The 24,090-nt window shown below is 46.4% G+C and overlaps 1 long non-coding RNA gene across 1 annotated transcript in view; it reads left to right on the top strand.

The window, feature by feature from the left end:
* Window positions 1-9,139: 9,139 nt before the first annotated feature.
* LOC148645856 (uncharacterized) overlaps window positions 9,140-24,090 on the top strand; it is a 30,744-nt gene continuing 15,793 nt past the window's right edge. The window contains exon 1 of the long non-coding RNA XR_015928177.1: window positions 9,140-9,336. This is a non-coding gene — a long non-coding RNA (uncharacterized LOC148645856). The remainder of the gene's footprint in view (window positions 9,337-24,090) is intronic.

Here is a 24,090-nt window from a genome sequence, read left to right as displayed (position 1 = left end):
TTGGCGTCACACACGCTGAATGTCTCTCTCTCTCCTGCTCAGCAAAACACAACATGTGGGTCAACACCGTGTGAGGCATTAAACATCACCTTCGTGCATTACCGCGATTCATCTGGCACACAACTGTACCACTACAGAAATAATATATATATATAATGTCGCCACACGAATCTGTAATGAAAATAAAATTAAAAATGCCGCTGGCGTCTCACCCGACTGGCGGCCACAGCGCGTCTGAGGGCTCCCCAGAGAAACGAGCCGCCTGTGACCCCAGGGGCACCTTCACAAACCCCAAGGGCTGTCGCAAAGCCAACTCCATACAGAAAAACGGAACTCATCTGGGGGAAGTTCACAAAATAAAATAATAAAATAAAGGATGACATCATATAACCACGGCTCAACGCAGCTGGCTACACGTGTGAGAAGGTGCAGTACTTGAAGTGCGCTGGGCAAACTTCCGAGGTCAAATTCTTCAGCACGGTTGTACCTTTAAAGCGGAGACGGCACCGAAATTTTTTGGCGCGCCTTCTCTTTAAAGCCCTGGCCAAATATGAAGACAGTACGTACAGTTATAATTCAAACGGAATTAAAAACTACACATCCCAGTTACCATGGTGGTGCTTGTGATCATTGCGTTTAACCAACGAAACAGGGCGAAAAATCAGTCACATGACTTTGGGGCAGAGTTTCGAAAGCTTAACCTATCAGCAACAAAGCGAAATTTACACGATAGGCTACCTCAAACTGTCAGTTACACGACTGTGTATGTCGCTTAAGCCACTCCTATTTGGCATTTTAGTTATGGAGGCGAGAAGACGCCCCCCCCCCCTCTCTGGGTGCCTGATTTGCCGCCATCTTTAACCGCTTCGTGTCCAAATCGCAGTAGCTACGCGTACGAAATAAAGTTCATCCCAGCTACAAAACATATATATTTTTGTAGTAAGAGGGAGCAAAACATCAGTATTTACTGCTATTAATTAGTGTACGATTTATAGTTGAAATCTGAGCCTAAATATAAAGTTAAAATCTCGACAAAGCAATGTAGGAAATACAGAGAAAATAAATCCTTTCTGACATCTAAAATCAGTTTCGATCAAGGTCTCTAAAACGAACAAGAAAAAGAGGATTTTCGGAGGGCAATTACGCTGTATTTATATAGAATAAGTGATTTATGAGCAATCTAATTTCTTGTTCGTTTAAAACAGTGAAATGTCAGCTGCAAAATATCACACCAGAAACAGCAATCTCTCTGCCTGTCATAGACGTTCAGGAAAGGCTGAATGAAGTCATGGTGATCAATAATAACAGTTGTAGGACAAGAAACAAAAGATAGTGAAAACTTAAGATTTTTAAGGCTAAAACTCAAATTCATTCTACAAATTAAGGCACATGAAAATTCACGACGTTAAAGTGCTAGAGGTGGAAAAAAATACAAAAATGCACATGAGCAAAAAGTTTTAGAAATGGAGCAAACAGAATAAAAGCCATGCCTATAGTGCAGAAGAGGGATGCAGGAACACTTGCTTAGATATGCAACAACATTATTTTATTAAACCTTTACAATTTCTTGCATTAGTAATTATCTTTTCGCATACCCCAGCTTGCTCTCCATGAGATACACAGACACACAGATGAAAGAGATAGGGAGAGAGCCTGTGGTCAGAGTACAGGGTCAGCCATTGTACAGCGCCCCTGGAGCAGTTGGGGTTAAGGGCCTTGCTCAGCAGCCCAACGGAGTAGGATTCTTCTGCTGGGTGCGGGATTTATTGTTAAATTATTACTTTAAATGAATACTTTGAGTTACTGAAACAGCCCGCTAATAAAATTGTCGCAATTTTGATCTCGTTTGGAAGAGAGAATCAAAAATGAGACATAATGATGGTTTCCGGCTTAGACCTTTAAAGGTACCCCCATCACGGAAGAATTTGACCTCGGAATGTTTACCCAGCGTAATATTGTATTTCATTTCACTTTGACCGATTGTCTTTAAATCAATTGTTGTCAGAATATCCCCACCTCCAAACAAGAACAAAATTGCAACGATTTTATTAACTGGCTGTTTCAGTAACTTAAAGTACATATTTAAAGTAATAATTTAACAAGACATGTAAATGTTTTAAGATATGTATATGTTGTGAATGTCTGTAGATTGTATTTTATGATTTAAATACTTTTATTTTTTCACAATCTGGCAATGCCAGACAGAATTCAAATGGCCTTGCAGATCAGAAAATCAAGGAACAAAACAATTATTGCGCCCAGCTCCTCAATGGGATAGCTTTAACTTGCTAATGCGTTGGTGTAACAGTCCGGGTGTGGCAAGCTTCTAATGTCTCCAGACTTCGCGAAAGGAACCCGTCTTTCATAGGCACTCTTTCCCCTAGTTTAACAGTCTGTCCAGAAACAAAACATTCCTGTTAAACAAGAGGAATGTAAAACAAATTGTACAAAAGTAAAAAACAATTACTTTTTGACAATGAAAACTGGTGTGTATCTTTCTCTTTGCTGGCGCGCGGGCGCGGTGGGGTGCTGTACCACCCGCACAGAACATTAAAGTGTCCCTTTCCATTCAATGGGTGTCTGAGTTGCTGTGTCCTATCTTCTGACAGTCGCTGTTGTGAATGTCTGCAGAGTGTATCTTATTTTTAGCATTGTAGCGCTTTCGCCCTGGGGGGCGGCTGAAGAACACCCGGCTGGGGTGCGCGGTGAGGGGCAGGACAGGAGTGGTCAGGGCGGGGTTTAGGTAGGCCGCTGACTATTGCAGCTGCCACACAGTGAAAGGGGCATACGGGCTGGGGAGATCGCCCGTTTTCCATGTAAATAGTTCCCTGGTTCCGCACCCCTCTCTCTCTCCCTCTCCAGATACAGCTGTATGAGCTCCACCAGTCAGGACAGGAGGCTCTGCTGTACACAGAGAGGGGCGGGAGGGGGGAACAAGCTACCCAGCCATGGGGTTGAAGCAGATACCCTGGATCCTCTCGAGACACAGCTGAATGAGCTCCACCAGTCATGAGAGAATGGTCTACTGTACACAGAGGGGGGCATACACACGTTATTTCACGTTAGTTAAAGACTTCGATGCTTAATATTGTTTAGGGAGAAATGGAATACTGGTGTGTATTTTTGTACCGAGACCAGCCATATACAGTTTACATACTTTAATACTGTATGTTTATGTTCCAAAATTAATATCGTTTATGGCCTTCACACGCATTATGCTCCTATTCTTTTTATGCTCAGCTACTAAGATTTCCCTTCAGTGGTAAAATTCCATATAAATATTTAATACTTAAACGGGCACAGTAAAGACATTAAATATACATATACATACTGTATACAGTACAGTTTGCATACAGTAATATGTTTATGTTCCTAAATCAATATCTCTTATGAGCATGCAAAAGGCATGGTGAATTGGAGATTCTCAAAAATGACTGTACTTTGCATGATTGGAAACAAATGCGTGATTGGATCAACGAAATGCTGTGGTGTTACTTTTACAAAGACGGTCAATGAAAAAAAGAATGTGGACCAGGGCAATACTTTGAGTTTACAGCTTGTCCAAGGTCATTCATTAGAACATGTGGTATTATGCGGTACTATGCGAGAATACACGGTATTAATATGGTAACTTGTGTTACACCGCGATAAGCACACCGCAAAATAATGCGGTATCGCCCGCTTGTTTTGAATGGCTGCATCTGTATATCCCTGCTAGTGATGATGACCATCGTCACCTCACCCTCGCAATACACCGGCTGAAAGAACTTAAGAACAGGGTAAATCAAGAACAGGGCATTGGCAATGAGTTCCCCTTCTTTTCATGGTTAAAATCATTTTTTGGGTCTTGGGGACTGTTTTTCTTAAAGCTATTCATGCCTGTTGTAGTGGTTTTGCTGTTGTGCTGTTGTCTGACTAGGGTGACCCCTATGAGGACTCTGTGGTATGAACACATTTAAGGATAAAAAGGAGGGAATGTAATGAAAAGTTACTGAGAAAAAGTGTTTTATTCTATGTTGTTTACGGACAGAGCTGTGCTGCAGAAGCAGCTGGATACTTAGAACAAAGTGTGATAGCACCCAACTTGTCAAGGGCACAGGATGTTTTAATACTGTTTATCTCGGCTGCTTGAAGAAGGGAGTGTGAGAAACCATTTGAATAACTGCTCTTCTTTGCTTAAAGCAAAAACCGATAAGGAATGGAAAATGACTGCTTTGCCTGTCCTTGAAGTGTTGCATCAGCTTAAAAAAAGATATAAAACAAGGGGTCTCCCTGCTTGCTTTTGAATCAGCTTTCACTTCTCTGCGCAGACAGGTGATGGCTTTTTCCCATATTGCAAAATGAATAAAGACCTTACTGAGTGAATGAGAATACCTCTCCTGGCTAAATCCCTTACAACTTGTCCGAAATGCAGTAGCAGAGATCCTAACAAATACAAGAAAGAGAATATCACTCCTGTTTTGAAAAACCTTCACTGGTCACCTTTATTAACGAGGATAAATTTGAAAGTTCTTTTACTTGTTTTTAAAGCTCTAAACGGCCTAGCGCCTATGTACCTTACTGAATGTCTGTCTTCATATGTTCCTATACGTGACCTGAGATCTGCACATACTGGCCTACTGCAAATACCACATGTGAAATACAGAAAGAGTGGAGAGGCTGCTTTTTGTTTTTATGCTTCTAAATTATGAAACTCACTACCACTTTTTACTAGGCAGTCAAGCTCGGTACATTGTTTTAAAAAACATTTTAAAACAATGAAAATATTTGAAAATATATATTTTTTAAATTTAGCTTTTAGTTAAAGTGGTTCTTTGTTCTTTCTATTTAGGTTTCTTTTTGTAGCCTCTTACTCCCAGTGACACATTTAGCCAATGTCCGCCTGGAATTTCCTCCTCTTAAACAATTTGTTATATCGCTCTAGCAGAACATAGCAGGAGCCTGATTCAGGTCTTAAATTGAAGCTAACCCCCGTGGCTTTGAGTGTGAACAGTCAAATGTCTTATATTTCTTAATGTGTCTACTCAGCAGACAAACATATGAACCCCCCCCACCCCCAAAAAAAGCAGGCGAAAATGTTTTTTGGTCTTCAGAGGTCAGATTTTTCAACAGATTTTGAAAACCTTGTTCTAGGTGACTACTAGCTTGGATAAAATCTGGGACAAATTGATCAATTAGAAAAAAATTATACATCATGTCTTGTGAAGACTGGACCTGGAATGAAATTTCACGCCTATAATAAAAAAACATAAAAATATTGAAAATAATAAGAATAAAAAAGCATTGCAATTGCTATAAAAACCTTTAGACACTGCTAAAGAGCCTTTATCTGTTGTTATGCAATGAAAAAAATCTCAGAGTTGCCTTCTGGTGCGAAAAAAAGGAGCACTGATAAGAAACTGATCAAAAAACTGATTGATTACCCCTTCTGAGTCAATGATTGACAGCTACTGTAAATATCCTAAGGCTTCTAGAGGAAGTCTTACCCCCTAAGGGCTCTGAATGGCTGAAAATACAATGAATGACGGTGCTTTTTACCAATCAGATCGCCTTGTTTCTGGCGGTTTTGATTCTGACATTTAGTACAAAGTCAATGACATTTAATAGCCTCCAGGTCTGGGTTACTGTGGATATATGCGATATATATTTTTTTCGCTGGTTTTGATTGCGTTATCAATGCATATTGGAAGTTTGGAAGTGCATCATCGGATAAAAAGTGACTTTGTGATCGATTGTCTTGGGTTTTTTTAAAGCTCCGGTTGTCCTTTTTCGATTGATAACATGGTTTTGTTGGTCAAAAACGATGTAAAATGCCGAAGGAATCAAAGGTGGATCTTGATTTCCACCGCAGCCGTGCGTGACCACGCTGAGGAGAGCACACGTGTGATGTGGACCTTCTCATGCAATTTCCAAAAGTGGTTTTGTGAAAAACAATTTTGACACTTTTTGATTAATAAAAGGTTTTCTGTAAAGGTTTTGTATTTTTGGTGATATAAAATAATGAAGTGAAATGGTACTTTTGCGGCAGGTTTTTCCAGAAAAGGGGACACCGGCAGCCTAAGAGGCTGATTAGTTCTCTTTTATTTTTCTTATTGTATTACGAGTTTCCTCATGTGTATTTATTTAATTGACATTTATGTTGCTTTACTGTATTGCTGTGTTTTCCTTTACAACTGAAAGTATATCTCTTAATTTTAATATTGTAGCGTTTTGCAGATTCTTTCTCAGAATTAAAGAACAGTGGAGACGCGATTAACCAAGCACTGGCTTTATTTTACAACCACACCAAAAAACCAAACACAGGATCTACACACACATGAGGAGACTGACGAACACGTACACACATTTAGGGTGGTAATTACCTAACAACACACTCTACTTTTACAGGACTACACAGGGCACTAGAATTACTAGGACATTATTTACACAGGTAGGGTCAGCCGCTGGTCATCGTGCTGACCCTCAGACTCTTCCCGGCTAACACTCCCAGCATGCCCAGCGGTACTACGAGCACCTAGGGGCGCTTCCTCCTCACCACCAGGCGAGGGCGTTACACTGCCCCCACCTGAAGCGTCTGGCGTCTCGCCGACGTCGAACACCCCCCTCAGGCTGTACTCGTATTCGGCCAACTGCTGCGGAACCCTGCGTGAGCGGCCGCTGCGCCGCGGTGACGGCTGGCGATCCACGGACGCCCCACTATCGGCCGGCTCCGGCTCCGGCCCCGGCTGCTCCTCTGGAGCCTCCCCACACGGCTCCTCCTCCCGGGCCCGGTAGGGGGCCAGGCGGTCTCGGTGCAGGACCACCACTCTCCCCCGTGTTCGCAACCGGACACGGTAGCAGACCTCGCCCACCACCCCGAGTACCTCAGCGGGCCCCTCCCACGACGGCGCCAGCTTAGGACTGAGGCCTTTGCGGCGCCGCGGGTTGTACACCCAAACCGAGTCCCCGGGCTGGAAGGCAGGCCCCCTGCAGCGCAGGTCGTAGTACCGCTTCTGCCGGACCCCCGCCTGTGTCAGGTGGGTCCGTGCAAAGCTGTGCACCCGCTGCATCCGCTGCCGCAGGTCCCACTCGTAGTCCGGTCCAGCCGGCGGTGCCGACCCGTCTCCGGGCGGCGGGCCGAAGACCAGGTCCACCGGTGTTCGCATTTCCCGGCCCAGCATGAGCGAGGCCGGGGTGCACCCGGTGGATTCCTGGACCGCGGTCCTGTACGCCCAGAGCGCAAGGGGGAGGTGGCGGTCCCAGTCCCGTTGGTGCCCGGACACCAGGGTGGCCAGCTGGGTGGCGAGCGTCCGATTAAACCGCTCTACCAACCCGTCGCTCTGGGGATGCAGCGGGGTGGTCCGCGTCTTAGTAATCCCCAGGCGCTGGCACACCCTGGCGAAGACCTGGGACTCGAAGTTACGCCCCTGGTCACTGTGTAACTCCTCCGGCACCCCCAGCCTGGCAAACATCCCCTCCAGCAGTGCATCGGCCACCGTGGGGGCACTCTGGTCCGGGAGGGCGTAGGCCTCCGGCCACTTCGTAAAGTAATCCATAGCCACCAAGACGTAGCGGTTCCCGGCCTCGGTGCGCGGAAACGGGCCCAAAACGTCCACTCCCACCCGCTCCATAGGAGCCCCCACCTGGTGTTGTTGGAGGGGGGCCCGAGAGCGCTCGGGGGGACCCTTCTGCGCCACGCACACCGCACACGTTCGGCAGTACCGATCCACGTCCCGGTGGCAAAGACCCCAATAAAAATGGCCTCGGAGACGCTGCAGGGTTTTTTTACCGCCGAAGTGCCCCACACCCGGTTGGCCGTGCACCGCTCGGAGCACCGCCCCGCGGAGCGACCGAGGCACCACTAGCTGCCACCGTACCTCGCCACTGGAGGGTACCCGCCACCCCCGGCGCAGCACCCCGTCCTTTACCTCCAAGGCCTCCCACAGGGCGCAGAGGGCCTTGACGGACTTCGGGTGCGGGGCGAGCTCCTCTCGTGTAGGCCGCACTCCTGCTGCCCTCCAGCGGAGCACCGGGCCCACGTCAGGATCAGCTGCCTGACGCTGCGCCAGGTCTGGCAGGCCCACCCCCAGCGGCCCCTCCCGGGCCGTGGCCGCGGCGCTCACCCCCGCCACGGTGCGGACAGCCTCCTCACGCTGCTCCCGCCGGGCGCAGTGATGGCAGTCCGCGGCCTCGCAGGGGCGCCGCGAGAGAGCGTCGGCATTGAGATGGCGAGACCCCGCACGGTGCACGACAGTGAAGTCGTACTCCTGCAGGATCTCTATCCATCGCGCCATCTGTCCCTCTGGCTCCTTAAAGTGGAGCAGCCAGGTGAGGGACGCATGGTCGGTCCTCAACCGGAACCGGGTCCCGAACAGGTACGGCCTGAAATGGTGGACCGCCGCCATCACCGCCAGCAGCTCGCGACGGGTCACGCAGTAGTTCCGCTCAGGCCTAGTCAGAGCCCGACTGTAGTAAGCCACTACGCGCTCCCCATCCGGCCCCTCCTGCGCCAACACCGCCCCCACCCCCGAGTCACTCGCGTCGGTGTCGAGAATATACGGCAACCGCGGGTCGGGGTAGGCCAGCACGGGGGCCCCCACCAGAGCTTCGCGCAACCGGCCAAAGGCAGTCTCACAGCCCGAGTCCCAGTCAAAACGGCGGCCCTTGTCGGTGAGGCGGTGCAGCGGGGCGGCGATGCTGGCAAAGTCCCGGACGAACCTCCGATAGTACGAGGCCAACCCCAGAAAGCTGCGGAGCTCCACGACGGTGCGTGGAGTCGGCCAGCCCCTCACTGCAGCGACCTTACCTGGGTCCGTAGCCACCCCTCGCGGTCCAACAACATGTCCCAGGAAGGTCACCTCCCGCCGCAGGAGCTCGCACTTGCGGGGGTTGAGCCTCAGGCCAGCACGGCGGATGCAGGCCAGCACCGCCTGGAGGTTCGTCAAGGCCTGGTCGAAACTCCGTGCATGAACCAGCAGATCGTCCAGATATAACACGCACTGGTTCCGCGGGACCGATGCCAGCACCCTCTCCATCAGCCTCTCGAACGTCGCCGGGGCATTGCACAGGCCAAAAGGCATGACAGTAAACTGCCAGAGGCCCTGGCCGATGGAAAAGGCCGTCTTCGGGCGAGCATCGGGAGCAAGCGGTACCTGCCGTGGTTATATGATGTCATCTTTTATTTTATTATTTTATTTTGTGAACTTCCCCCAGATGAGTTCCGTTTTTCTGTATGGAGTTGGCTTTGCGACAGCCCTTGGGGTTTGTTGGTGGCGGGGCGCCAGTGAAGGTGCCCCTGGGGTCACAGGCGGCTCGTTTCTCTGGGGAGCCCTCAGACGCGCTGTGGCCGCCAGTCGGGTGAGACGCCAGCGGCATTTTTTATAATTTATTTTTATTACAGATTCGAGTGGCGACATTATATATATTATTTCTGTAGTAGTACAGTTGTGTGCCAGATGAATCGCGGTAATGCACGAAGGTGATGTTTAATGCCTCACACGGTGTTGACCCACATGTTGTGTTTTGCTGAGCAGGAGAGAGAGAGACATTCAGCGTGTGTGACGCCAACGGGTTTTCTGTTCTAGAGGCTCTGTCATCCGTTGTGTTATAATTGTTTTCTTTCTTATTTAGTATTTCAGGTGTGTCGATTTTATGAACCAAATGTTAACATACAACACGGGAAAAGGTGCATTGTAGAGTAAGATAACGGATATCGGCTTGTATCGTGGAGAGGACGTATAATGTGCTGAAAGATGGGAAGAGAAAGGGGCGATTTCTGCGCGCATTCTAATCATTGTGATTGATTTGATATTGATCTGATATGTGTGGTCATGTGAATGTACATAGATGGTGGGTATGGTGTTAATAATATATGATATGATATAATTACTTGTATATATCATATATCATTCTTTCTATTTTTATATATGGTAATCCTTCTAGATATTATGATTCTGTTTCCCGAAAGCATCGTAGCGCTAAGAACATCGTAAACTCGCTCTTAAGCTCGATCGTTAATTGACGAGTGTTTCCCAAAACCCATCGTAACTGAAGTAGCACGTTAAATCCTTCGTCATCTACGTGCTCCCCGACCCGCTCGTTCATCACTAAGTGCTTCTTAAACTGGCCTCCTCCTGCCCACCCTGAGCGCCAGAGATCGCCAGACAGAGCACAGTCACTTCACGGCAGGGGCATCCTCTGGGAATACAGGACACTAAGAGTTTATATGAAGGACTTTGATATTGTGTTGTACTGTGTCAGAGGAAATTCGAAAAAAGAACATTTATTTATACAGTGATGAATTTATGAGTCATCTTGGGTATATTTCATATTCATTTTTATACTTGACTAGATGATATTATTTTCAGTATGAAATGCAGCAATGCATTATTTAAGTGAAATCATTGGGCCTAACATGTATTTATAATGTAGCGCCACGCAGGGCGCTTTAGTCATGCGCAGCCAAGGCGGGCTGAGAACAGCACCTGGGTTCTACCGGACTGTATAGCGGGACGGAGGCTGGGATACAGTCTCTTCCCTTCAGGTGTGTGTGTGTGTGTTAGTGAAGGTGCAGCGCTGTAACCCCTGTCCCTGTGTGTGTACCTTTCCCGATTCGAGTTAATAAATGTGTTGTTCAGCCCCAGTCCTGAGTCCCACGCCTGCTCCATTCCGTACCCAAACCCGCGGTCGATACCGCGTAGTTCAACACCGTTTGATGTTCTGTCGTGATTGTTGACGGTAAAGCTTAGATCTACTTGTTTTTAAATTTGATTATAGGTCCTGTATTTGTTGAGTGACACATGCCAAGCTTAGTAGTTAATGTTTCCATTGAGTTCCATTATACCCAATAACTATAAATAACAGTTTTTTCTCATGAAATATTGTGATTCTTAACTATGGCAGTGCGCCAAAAAATATTGCTTTAAATCAAGGACGTCGTGCGGGACGCATACACTGTCCACGCAGTTAATCTTGGTTTTCTTTTACGGCATGTCAGTCATTTCTTTTCTTTGCTCTTAGAAACAATAAGGTCCCTTTTTGTGCCTATCTATACGCTTTTGCTTAAATTATGATGTCAAGATTACTTCATATTCCTTTTCACAACTTTATTTCATCCCACTGAAGGACCAAAACCGACACCATATAATGAAAGAATTGTCAATCGATTGTTTACATACGTACATACAGTACGTACATCGTAAAGTTGCTTGAAAGTCTCTAAGATTAGTTGTTTTCGGGAAACTCACCCCTGTTCTTTATCCTTCTGCTCTCACTGTGTTTATTACCGCCATCTACTGTCTCCTCTAACTGTGTATTGTCATCATGCATATCTTGTGTATTATTTATTGTTGTTGGTTTTGTCATTCTATTAAGAAGCCACCTTTCAAGGCGCTATATAAATTAATGTTTATTATTATTATTATTTATTTTTTTAAAGTTGTACATTCTGATGCCATGAGATTTTTAGATTTTGAGATTCTCATATTTTTGGCTTCTACAACAAACAGTAACAATGCGCTTGAATGGTTCTGCAAAAGTTTAGCTGTATCTTTAAAGCCATCCTCATCTTTATCAGGTACAAAGAAAAGAAGGTAGGCCGGCTTCTGTTTGGAATGTTTTAGTTAGTTTTAATTTTTTAAACCCCAAGTAAACATATTTTGTGCCTTTCTCTGAACTTTTTTGCATTTCAGTTCAGTTGTTTTTAAGCTTATTTTACAGTTGCTAGGTTCCTGAACTGTGCAGTATTTCTTTTGGGTTTTGTGCAAATCATATTCTAACGGTTGGGGGGAAAAAGCACAGGTGCCATCCCACCATTAAACCCTGAAACTTACCTTAGCCGATTCTTCAACTAAACCAGACATGTTAACTAAGTGTTACAGTATGTTCTTCGAATGTGTGTCAGCCAATCAGATTTCAGGACTGGAATTATTGGTTTTGTAATAGGGAATATAGTATGGAATCACGTATCTAAAGAAATGAATATCTAAAAATATGTATCTATATAGCAGGTAGTATTACTGTATTCCACTTTCTTTGTAAATACGGAATAACAGATTCACAACGCGAAGCTGTGTCACTCTTCTGGGTAAAAAAAACGTTTTGAACACCCTGTTTTTAATAAGCTGCCGAGTAAAGAACAGGAATGTTCCTGCTGTCAGTCTTTACCGAAGATATCCCTAATAGTATTAATAATGAATGACCTTGGACAAGCTGTAAACTCAAAAGTGTTACCCTGGTCCACATTCTTTGTAATCGTCTTTGTAAACAAAAAAACTTTATTTTGTGTGACGATATAAAGTTTTCACGAAACCTCCTCGAGTTGTGAGAACACGTGCTTTGTGTATACAGCACATTGTGAATGTTTTCACAGCCTTCACTTTGTCGTTTTTATGTCATTTTTTGACCACGCACGAATATTCTTATGTCCATATCTTCGCAAGGGAATCAGTGCGAATTGTAATACTAATTAAATGACCGCGGGCACTTTCCACCCCCTCTACATTCTCCGAGTAGAATAGGCTAACCTTCTAATGAAAGACAGTCATCCCTCCACGGACAGGAAAAGTGCTCGCAGGCAGGCAGTATGGTCAGTAACAGTGAACAGTTTTAACTGCACTGCATCCTAGAGAATACCAGGGCGCATTTTTTCTACTCCCTGGCGGAAACGGGCTTCCATAAGAATCAGTATAGCTTCTGGGAAATCCATTTTTCCTGCATTAAAGTTGAAGTCGTTCAGAGCGCCGTACATTGCAAACTCCAAGCGTTTCATTATGAGCTGAAGACCCTCACAGCTGAAGAAGGATTCACAGCCGAAACGTGGCAGGCTGACGCGGCTGACACTCCTCCATACTCAAGTGAAAAATGAATAACGCCAATGTAAACGTTTTATTTACAATTTGTTGATAATAAAAATGTTAAGTTCTCTAAAGCTTTCTCAGTCGAGTAATGATAATTTACCTAGGGAGCTGTGTAAGCATGTGTAGGCAGCAAAAGATCAGCTAAACTGGGAAGAAAACACTTTCAGAAAAAATGTTTCAGGTTTGCAGAACACAGATCCCCAATGCAATTTCAACCAAACCTGTCCCCACACACCCTGTCCCCACTGCGATTAGAATATACACAAAGCACTGAAATCTTTTGAGTAGATGATCAGGTGTTTCGCAGACGTAGGCATAGTACGTACAGATGCAGCCATTCAAAATGGGTGGGGTATTTCGCGGCATACCCTGGTGGGCTTTGTCGTGGTGTCACGCGGTGTCATGCAGTGTCACGTGGTTAATCGCGCGTCATTTGACACTCTGCCGGAAACTATCCGGCGTCACCTTGTAAAACCGCCAGAGGGAGCTTAACCTCTCATGTACAGCATTTGAGCTTTTAGTTTTGAACTGTGTATTATAGCATGTTAATCATCTGTCATTAAAATGTTGGTATATTTTATGAAAGCAAGACTGCTCAGTTGGACAAAAGTACACAACCTACCTTTATCAGAAATATTTATGCATCAAAGCCTTTACCCAAGATATTACTAATAGTACTAATAATGGATGACTTTGGACAAGCTGTATACTGAAAGTATAATTTCTTGAGCACATTTGTACAAGCACTTGGAATCTGTCCAAGCCATACTTTGTCAGGCATTTTGTTTTACTTCAACGGGCATAAAAACTTCCTTGCTTTTAACAGGGCGTTTCATAATTTCTAACTACGAAAATGATTTAAAATGCGACACTTATCATTCAACTAGAGCTCAAAATATCACAAGGATCCTCAAGAGCACAGCAAAGACTTTATTAAAAGATACTTGTATGTATCAACGCTTTCTTTTCCGTATACCAGATTTTATGGAACCACTTCAGAAGGGTGTCAGCCAGTCAGATTCCAGGAATCGGTACTTTAAAGGAAAAATACACATCTCCCTAACGATTTTAAGCATCGAAGTATTTAACTAGCATGTGAAATAGCGTGTGAAAAAGTGGTAGTTTTAAGCTTTTCTGCTAATATAAGATGGAATCTAAAGAATTTAATAACAATATGGTTATATTCGTGTACTGCGACAGGGCTGTGTAGGGCTGTTTCGCTTGCCTCTTCATGTGACTTCCCCTGTAGCCTACTGGTCTACGTGCCTGACTAACAACATTAGTTGTTTTTCGATCTACTGTATTGCTTTGAGATGCATCTTTTAAAGGTGATATGTAAAATAAAGTTTTTTATTATTGTTATAGAGAAACATGATCAGATTTTCCCTGGTTCAGAAATAAAGATCTAAAGTGCTACACATAACTTTCTTAATTCGATGTATTTAAAGCAGTGAACTACTGTAGGTGTAACATAACATTCAGAAATACAATCGAGAATAGTTTTGTGGTGTTTGTTTCGATGAAACGTTCCTAAAACGTATAATGTAACAAAATTAAAGAAGATTAAAATCTGTAATCTTTCCACTCGTACTGTAGTCATCGGAAAGTTTCTGCTTTGTGTAAGGATGGTATCAAAAAGCAATCTTAAGTGGTGAGAAAGCTGTGCTCAATGTATTTAAGGGACTTAAAAGTAAAAGGAGATGCTTCATATTGCTTGACTAATTTTAAAAACTAAGTTATAAATGCAGACGCTCCCTCGGTGCCGCGCCGGGTGTAAATATCAAAATATACATACCCAACACTGATTGTACCCATCTGTCATGCAAATAAAACACCTTGAATTAAATTGAATTGAGGGAGAGAGGGAGGGGGGGGAGAGAGATAACCAGGACTCAAGGCAAATAAGGTACACTCCACAGGCATTCACAACAGCAACATATGAAACGTTTGCGCGTATAGTTAAGTTATTACTTGGTTTTCAAAGTGCAATGAAATACAATATTGTTGTTGTTGCTGTTCTTGTTGTTTTTATCCTGTAAAGCGTTTTGAGAAGCCACCTTTAAAGGCGATATATACTGTAAAAGCGCTGATTCTTATGGAATGTGTTCCGCCAGGGATTCAATTTATTTTTATTTATTTTTTAATCGCGTATCTAAGGAAATCTCAATATAACTTTGTTCATGAACAAACAGTGGCATGTTACATTATTATTAGTTTTTTTGTTAACAAGGCTCGCCAGCTAATGTGAATCGAAAACTGTCTTTCTAGCTTTTTAAGTTGTGCGATGTGTAAACCACAATTCAAATAGAGAAAAAAAGACTGACTGACAAGATTTAAGATGTGGCTGTCAATGTTGGAGTAAAAAAAAACACATTGCCCGACGTGTGTTGCATTGCTTGAAAAATAACTTTATTTCGAGAGACTGGATAAGTAATTCAAGTGTTTTTTTTAACTTCCTGAAAAACAACTAATAATTTAACCATATGTGCAAACGTTTTAGGATATGTCGCTGTTGTGAATGTCTGTGGACATGTGCTGGCTGGACAGGAGGCTCCACTGTACACAGAGAGGGGCGGGAGGAGGGGACAAGCCGATACATACTCTTAGAGTTTGATTAATAGGGAATATAATACAAAAATATAGTACTAAAAATAAGATACACTCTACAGACATTCACAACGGCGACTATCAGAAGATAGGACACAGCAGCTCAGGCACCTGCTGAATGGAAAAGGGGCACTTTAATGTTCTGTATGGCTCAATACTGGCTCAATACCCTCAATGGGCTTTGACGTGCTAATGCGTTGGTTTAACAGTCCGGGTGTGGCAAGCTTCCAGTGTCAACTCGACTCGATTGGAAGACAATGAACGTATTTTAGCCCTAAATGAATTAATAGCAAACATGGTTTACATAAAATACATTTTTCCAAGAAAGTTTATAATAATACGATCTATAGTTGAAATCTGAGCCTAAATATAAAGGAAAAGCATTTTCAGAGAGCAATCACGCTGTGTTTATGTAGAAAAAGCGATTAGGTTTATGAGCAATCTAATTACCTATTCACTTAAAACACTATATAAAATAAAGTTTATTTAGAGATGAATGATCAGTGTCGCAGTTTAAATAATTTTTGTAGGAGGGCTTGGACAGATTCCAAGTGCATTTTTGCAATTTACGTTGCATTGTCCAATGTTCTGCTGTAATACAGTTTAGAATACAGTTAGTCTAAGCTTTATCAGCTTATTTAAAATACATTTTTTGAATCCCCGGCGGAACACACTCCATAAGAATCAGCGCTTTTATACAGTATATCGCCTTTAAACACATATATTTAAACACGCGTTTACGATTTAAATCAAAACGCGATTCAAATCAATATAAATGTTTATTTTGTAACGCATAGGTGACTATTCATTGTTATTAAAAAGTCATAGTTCCATGGGATTCAATCACAGACCACGTGACATGGGAGTCAGGAAACAAACACACAGCGCCACCAGATTTGATAACACTATAAGAACGCTATAAAATAATGTGACTAGGCACAGAACAAGTTTACAGCACAGTACAATAATAAATGCTGACCATGACTTTAGAAGCATAAATTACCTTACACTCAATTTAAACGCAAGCTCTCTTTAGCCCTTTAAGCTGGTTCATACAGACATGTAGAAATGCATTAGCCTGATTATGATTAAAAAACACATAATTAAACACACGTTTGCGATTTAAATCAGAACACGATTTAAATCAATATAATTGTTTATATTGTAATGCATACTGTCCAGCCTCCATTTCTCTATAAAAATGTACTCTATTGCACACACACACACAATAGAAGCAGGAAGCAGAAGCAGGAACCGTTGTCAGAAGGGAAGAAGGTGACTATTCATTGTTATCAAAAATGACTTAGAATCGATCATGTTGTGATATTTTGAAATATAAAAGTCAATTGATTGTCCATAATATCGCTATTCTATTTTTTCGAAGAAATGTTTTTTAAAAGAAAAGTCCAGCACCAGCTGGATTCGAACACACAACCTGTGAGTTGTTAGTCAGGCACGTAGACCAGTAGGCTACAGGGGAAGTCACATGAAGAGGGAGGCGAAACAGCCCTACACAGCCCTGTCGCAGTACACGAATATAACCATATCGTTATTAAATTCTTTAGATACGCAATTCCATATTATATTACCTATTAATCAAATTCTAAAAGTATGCTTGTTGACTCCGGTATCTCTTTAGTTAAAGACTTCGATGCTTAAAATGTTTAGGGAGAAATGGAATACTGGTGTGTATTTTTTACTTTAAAGTACCAAGACCAGCCATATACAGTACTGTATGTTTATGTTCCAAAATTAATATCGTTTATGGCCTTCACACGCGTTATAGTATGCTCCTATTCTTTTTATGCTCAGCTACTAAGATTTCCCTTCAGTGGTAAAATTCAATATCTACAATGGGCACAGTAAAGACGTTTACTGTACTGTAAGTCTTTCTACGACAGACCAACGGACCACGAGTGCCCCTGTCGGTCAACCAATCACGTACCGCGGTACCCCGCGTCATCTTGCGTCATGATGCGCGACACCGCAGCCAATTACCTGCGGTACGTGTCTGTACAGCTCACTTTGAATGGCTGCATCTGTAAATCAGGCTTCATGAACTCACACCTGGGATTCGATTAATTAGGGTTATTTATTATTAGAGTTCATAAAGCCTGAATTACGTACTATGCCTACGTCTGCAAAACACCTTTGCTAGTTAATGCTACAGTACTTCACTTTCTCGGGCGTGTTTTTTTTAGTTAAAATCCAGGCTAGCAGGCTTGTTTTGTGATCTTCCTAAGATTGTTGAGCGTGGTGTCAAAATGTTTCCATATGAAAGGCAGTGACGTCACCATCCTGAGGTGCATGTAGTAGATCTGTGATGTGGTTGAGCGTGAATTGTGGTGAGCCTCTGATTGAGGGAAAAAAAGACCATGTTCAAAAAATCCTAAAAAGAGATTCAAAGTTTCACAAAACAAGGCATGACTGTGAAAGGTCAATAGGCCTGCCTAGCGTCCACAAGACGGTGCAGTGTGCTGGCAGCTGTGTGATGCAGGGTGAGGTGCGCTGGTAGCTGGGTGACGCAGTGATAGCCTGGCACAGTGAGGTGCACTGGCAACTGTGTGGTGTGATTCAGTAGTGGCCTGGTATGGTGAGGTGCGCTTTCAGCTGTGTGATGCAGTGGTGGCCTGGTACGGTGAGGTGCGCTTTCAGTTGTGTGACGCAGTGGTGGCTTGGCATGATGAGGTGTGCTGGCAGCTTTGTGACGCAGTGGTGGCCTGGCACAGTGAGGTCCACTGGCAGCTGTGTGGTTTGACGTAGTGGTGGCCTGGTAAGGTGAGGTGCGCTGGCAGCTGTGTGATGCAGTGGTGGCAGGGTACAGTGAGGTGCACTGGCAGCTGTGTGGTGTGATGCAGTGGTGGCCTGGCACAGTGAGGTGCACTGGCAGCTGTGTGGTGTGACGCAGTGGTGACCTGGCACGGTGAGGTGCGCTGGCAGGTGTGTGACGCAGTGGTGGCCTTGCACGGTCAGGTGCGCTGGCAGCTGTATGATGAAGTGGTGGCCTTGCATGGTGAGGTGCGCTGGCAGCTGTGTGACGCAGTGGTGGCCTTGTACGGTGAGGTGTGCTGGCAGGTGTGTGAGGCAGTGGTGGCCTGGCACAGTGAAGTGTGCTGCCAGCTGTGTGGTGTGGCGCAGTGGAAGCTTGGCACGGTGAGATGCGCTGGCAGCTGTGTGATGCAGTGGTGGCCGGGCACAGTGAGTTGCACTGGCAACTGTGTGGTGTGACGCAGTGGTGGCCTAGCACGGTGAGGTGCGCTGGGAATTGTGTGACGCAATGGTGGCCGGGCACGGTGAGGTGCGCTGGCAGCTGTGTGATGCAGTGGTGGCCTGGCACAGTGAGGTGCACTAGCAGCTGTGTGTTGTGACGTAGTGGTGGTCTGGCACGGTGAGGTGCGCTGGCAGCTGTATGAAGCAGTGGTGGCATGTGTAGCGGCAAGGCTTAATAATAAGGCAGAATTAAGTGTTCTGAGCTTTCCCAAATGAGGCCCCATTTCACTCTTCATCTCTGTGGTGCAGCCACGGAGAAACTATTCATGCAGGCTGATTTAAGGTTCCTTTGATAAGGTTTCGTAGGACAGCTCCCAAAGGGCGATGCACTTAGCTAAGCCTGTCTATCATGATCAATGATCATCCATTGGCGCCTATCTGTCTAGGGAGTGCCAGATGGACATCTGGACTGCATTCCTAAGTGTCAGGAGTAAGTGACTCATATCTCACCTTGATCAACCAATCAGGGACTGGTAGGGCCGAGTAACCCACGCGGGACGTGGGATGCCCATGGAACTTTCAGCCAATCAACGAGCTGAAGTTCCTCCAGGTAAAAACAGGCAACACAGAGAGCTTGTAAGATTCAGAAGAGATTCAGGAGAATTCTGTGGACAATTCTAAAGGGAATTCAAAGGAGAATTCCAGGGCAGGACGGCCCAGGAGCAGAAGGCTCCCAAGGGTAGGACATTCTCGCAGAGCACCTCCTGACCATCCTGAGACTCAGCCTGGACAACCACGGAACGGCCAGTGTGTCCGGGTGCCAGAACTTTCCTTTGTTCTAAGAGTCTAGAGAGGAGGTTGTCAGAGAGTAACCAGAGGATCCACCCGAGGTTAGCACCAGCAGCAGGCCTCGTGAACAGGTCAGAACTGTGGACAGCTGAATCACTATTCAGAACTAGCTCTTCATCAGGAACGAACCGGTCCTCTTCCTGACTTGCTGGGACCCACAGTCATCTTTTCTCCTGTGCACAAACTTTGCTAGTTAAAGCCAACACTAACTAGCCGGTCAGTGAGCATCAGCAGCGCACCGTCGCAAGCCGCACAGCACAGCCTGGCACCTAGCCAGACAGCTCGGATTGGAGAGCAACAAGCCTGCAACAAGCCTGCTTGTTTTTTTGAGCCCGCAGGAGTTCTGAATCCCCAGAGATTGGATGAGTATTCAACTTCACTGCATTACAGCTCTAGAATTCAATAGTTATCCCAACCAGTTGATATCAAATTAATTCCTAAGACTTATGTACTTGTTTTGAGTATCTAATGTAGAAGTTATAACCAAGTTCATTTACGAAACGGTCTAAATGAATGATATACTGACCGTATTTCCTCTTGATGTGTAACACTTTGTAACTGACTGAATATATACCTTTTGTATTCTGATAAACCTCTCGATAAGATCTGTTAGTTTATATGCATATTTTATGTATTAACAAATGTATCCTCGTGTATTAGTACCTGTGTGTGTGCGTTGTTTGAGTTATGTCACATGGTTGGATTCTAAAGCCATCAAAAGAATCAATTTTGTGATTTACTGTTACAATTAATAATTGTCCCAGTAAATGCCCAAACCCTACAGAACTGGTGCCTTCAGAGAGCCACTACATTTACATTTTGGCTATGGCAACATTACACGTGGTACGGTGAGGTGTGCTGGCAGCTATGTGACGCAGTGGTGGCCTGGAACCGTGAGGTGCGCTTGCAGCTGTGTGGTGTGATGGAGTGGTGGCCTGGCACAATGAGGTGCACTGGCAGCTGTGTGGTGTGACACAGTGGTGACCTGGCACGGTGAGGTGCGCTGGCAGCTGTGTGACGCAGTGGTGGCCTGGCACAGTGAGGTGCACTGGCAGCTGTGTGGTGTGACACAGTGGTGACCTGGCACGGTGAGGTGCGCTGGCAGCTGTGTGACGCAGCTGTTGCCGGGCACGGTGTGGTGCGCTGGCAGCTGATGGTATGACGCAGTGGTGGCCTGGCACGGTGAGGTGCGCTGGCAGGTGTGTGACGCAGTGGTGGCCTGGCACGGTGAAGTGTGCTGCCAGCTGTGTGGTGTGGCGCAGTGGTGGCTTGGCACGGTGAGGTGCGCTGGCAGCTGTGTGATGGAGTGGAGGCCTGGCATGGTGAGGTGCACTAGCAGCTGTGTGTTGTGACGTAGTGGTGGCCTGGCTCGATGAGGTGCGCTGGCAGCTGTGTGACGCAGTGGTGGCCTTGTACGGTGAGGTGTGCTGGGAGCTGTGTGATGCAGTGGTGGCCTGGCACAGTGAGGTGCGCTGGCAGGTGTGTGGTATGACGCAGTGGTGGCCTGGCTCAGTAAAGTGCGCTGGGAGTTGTGTGACGCACTGGTGGCCTGGCACGGTGAGGTGTGCTGGCAGCTGTATGATGCAGTGGTGGCCTGAAACGGTGAGGTGCGCTGGCAGCTGTGTGACGCAGTGGTGGCCCAGCACGGTGAGGTGCGCTGGGATCTGTGTGGTGTGACACAGTGGTGGCCTGGCACAGTGAGGTGCGCTGGCAGGTGTGTGGTATGACGCAGTGGTGGCCTGGCTCAGTAAAGTGGGCTGGGAGTTGTGTGACGCAGTGGTGGCCTAGCACGGTGAGGTGCGCTGGGATCTGTGTGGTGTGACGCAGTGGTGGCCGGGCACGGTGAGATGCGCTGGCAGCTGTGTGATGCAGTGGTGGCCGGGTACAGTGAGGTCCACTGGCAGCTGTGTGGTGTGATGCAGTGGTGGCCTGGCACGGTGAAGTGCGCTGTCTGATGTGTGATGCAGTGGTGGCCTGGCACAGTGAAGTGCACTGGCAGATGTGTGATATATGACGCAGTGGTGGCCTGGCACTGTGAGGTGCGCTTGAAGCTGTGTGACACAGTGGTCGCTTGGCACAGTGAGGTGCATTGGCAATTGTGTGGTATGACACAGTGGTGGCCTTGCACGGTGAGGTGCGCTGGCAGTTGTGTAATGTGACGCAGTGGTGGGCTGGCACGGTGAGGTGCGCTGGCAGCTGTGTGGTTTGACGCAGTGGTGGGCTGCCATGGTGAGATGCGCTTGCAGCTGTGTGGTGTGACGCAATGGTGGCCCGGTACGGTGAGATGCGCTGTCAGCTGTGTGACGTAGTGCTGGCCTGGCACGTTGAGGTACGCTGGCAGCTGTGTGACGCAGTGTTGGGCTGGCACGGTGAGGTGCGCTGGGAAGTGTATGACGCAGTCATGGCCGGGCAAAGTGAGGTGCGCTGGCAGGTGTGTGACGCAGTGGTGGCTTGGTACGGTGAGCTGCGCTGGCAGCTGTGTGACGCAGTGGTGGCCTGGTACAGTGAGGTGTGCTGGCCGCTGTGTGACACAGTGTTGGCCTGGCACAGTGAGGTGCACTTTGAGCTGTGTGACGCAGTGGTGGTCTGGGACGGTGAAGTGCGCTGGCAGCTGTGTGAAGTTGTGGTGGCCGGGCACAGTGAGTTGCACTGGCAACTGTGTGGTGTGACCCAATGGTGGCCTGGCACGGTGAGATGCGCTGGCAGCTGTGTGATGCAGTAGTGGCCTGGTTTGGTGAGGTGTGCTGGCAGCTGTGTGACGCACTGGTGGCCTGGCACAGTGAGGTGCGCTGGCAGGTGTGTGGTATAACGCAGTGCTGGCCTGGCACGGTGAGGTGCGCTGGCAGCTGTGGTATGACATAGTGGTGGCCTGGCATGCTGAGGTGCACTGGCAGCTGTGTGATGCAGTGTTGGTCTAGCACAGTGAGGTGCGCTGATAGCTGTGTGACGTAGTGGTGGCCTGGTACGGTGAGGTGTGCTGGCATCTGTGTGACGCAGTGGTGGCTTGGCACGGTGAGGTGCGCTTTCAGCTGTGTGACGCAGTGGTGGCCTGTCACAGTGAGGTGTGATGGCAGGTGTGTGGTATAACGCAGTGCTGGCCTGGCACTGTGAGGTTTGCTGGCAGCTGAGTGATGGAGTGAAGGCCTGGCACAGTGAGGTGCGCTGGCAGCTGTGTGACGCAGTGGTGGCCTAGCATGGTGAGGTGCACTGGGATCTGTGTGGTGTGACGCAGTGGTGGCCGGGCACGGTGAGGTGCGCTGGCAGGTTTGTGACGCATTGGTGGCCGGGCACGGTGAGGTGTGCTGTTAGCTGTGTGACGCTGTGGAGGCCTGGCACGGTGAAGTACGCTTGCAGCTGTGTGGTGTAACACAGTGGTTGTCTGGCACGGTGAGGTGTGCTGGCAGCTGTGTGACGCAGTGGTTTTCTGGTACGGTGAGGTGTGCTGGCAGCTGTGTGACGCAGTGGTGGCCGGGTAGGGTGAGGTTCGCTGGTAGCTGTGTGGTGTGATGTAGTTGTGGCCGGGCAGGGTGAGTTTTGCTGGTAGCTGGGTGACGCATTGGTGGCCTGGAACGGTGAGGTGCACTGGCAGCTGTGTGTTGTGACGCCGTGGTGGCCTGGCACGGTGAGGTGTGCTTGCAGCTGTGTGACGCAGTGGTGGCCTGGTATGGTGAGGTGCGCTGGCAGCTGTGTGATGCAGTGGTGGCCGGGCACAGTGAGGTGCACTCGCAGCTGTGTGATGTGACGCAGTGGTGTTCATCAAGCACAAGTTCATCAGTGAAAAGACCACTGGCATTTTTCCTTCCCCCTATATTCCCGGACAGAATCGAATTTAATATTAGCATAATTTATTACATTGCTAAGTTTAATATGATTTATTACTAATAGTTTATGCTAAAACCTAACTTTCTTAACGCGAGAAGTACTAATGTAAGTACCTACTGTACTGTACTTAAGTACTACCATAAGAAGTACTGCTGTATGCAACAAAAAAGGAGGAGTGGTGAAACAGCCCTACACATACAGTGTCAGTATCAACAGACATTGTATCAGTATCAGTTCTTGCTTTGTGCTGGGTTTAGGAGTTTTCCAAACATAGTCTTTCAGCTAATGCCATACCATCTCTATTGGATTTAAATCTGGAGATTCGGCTGGAGTTTTCACCCAGTTCACTCGTTCTGCTATAAGCCTCGCCCTTGCTGCTGTGTGTTTCGGATCGTTGTCTTGAAAGAGACTGTGCCTTGATCCAAGTATGTTTTGTATGTTATTTCCAATCAGTAGTATGTTTTGTCTGTTTAGGGTTCTGTAGCATTCCACACGGCTGGGCAGCTTGTTCCCCCCTCCCACCCCTCTCTGTGTACAGTAGAGCCTCCTGTCCTGGCTGGTAGAGCTCATCCAGCTGTGTCTGGCTAATATTAAAGCCAGTACCTTAATATTGTTTTCTGTATGTTTATCAATAGTAGGTACTGCCCTAATTCGGTCCTGCACCCGTTGTTAGGTGTTTTTTAGGTGTTGTTAGGGCTTCTACCAAATATGAACACATGGCTTTAAAATGTATACAATTGTAATATTTCCTTTTTTCCCATTGAAA

This window comes from Lepisosteus platostomus, chromosome 18, assembly GCF_059453375.1.
Source record: "Lepisosteus platostomus isolate fLepPlt1 chromosome 18, fLepPlt1.hap1, whole genome shotgun sequence".
Lineage (NCBI taxonomy): Eukaryota > Metazoa > Chordata > Actinopteri > Semionotiformes > Lepisosteidae > Lepisosteus > Lepisosteus platostomus.
This window is presented reverse-complemented; position numbering and strand designations above follow the sequence as displayed.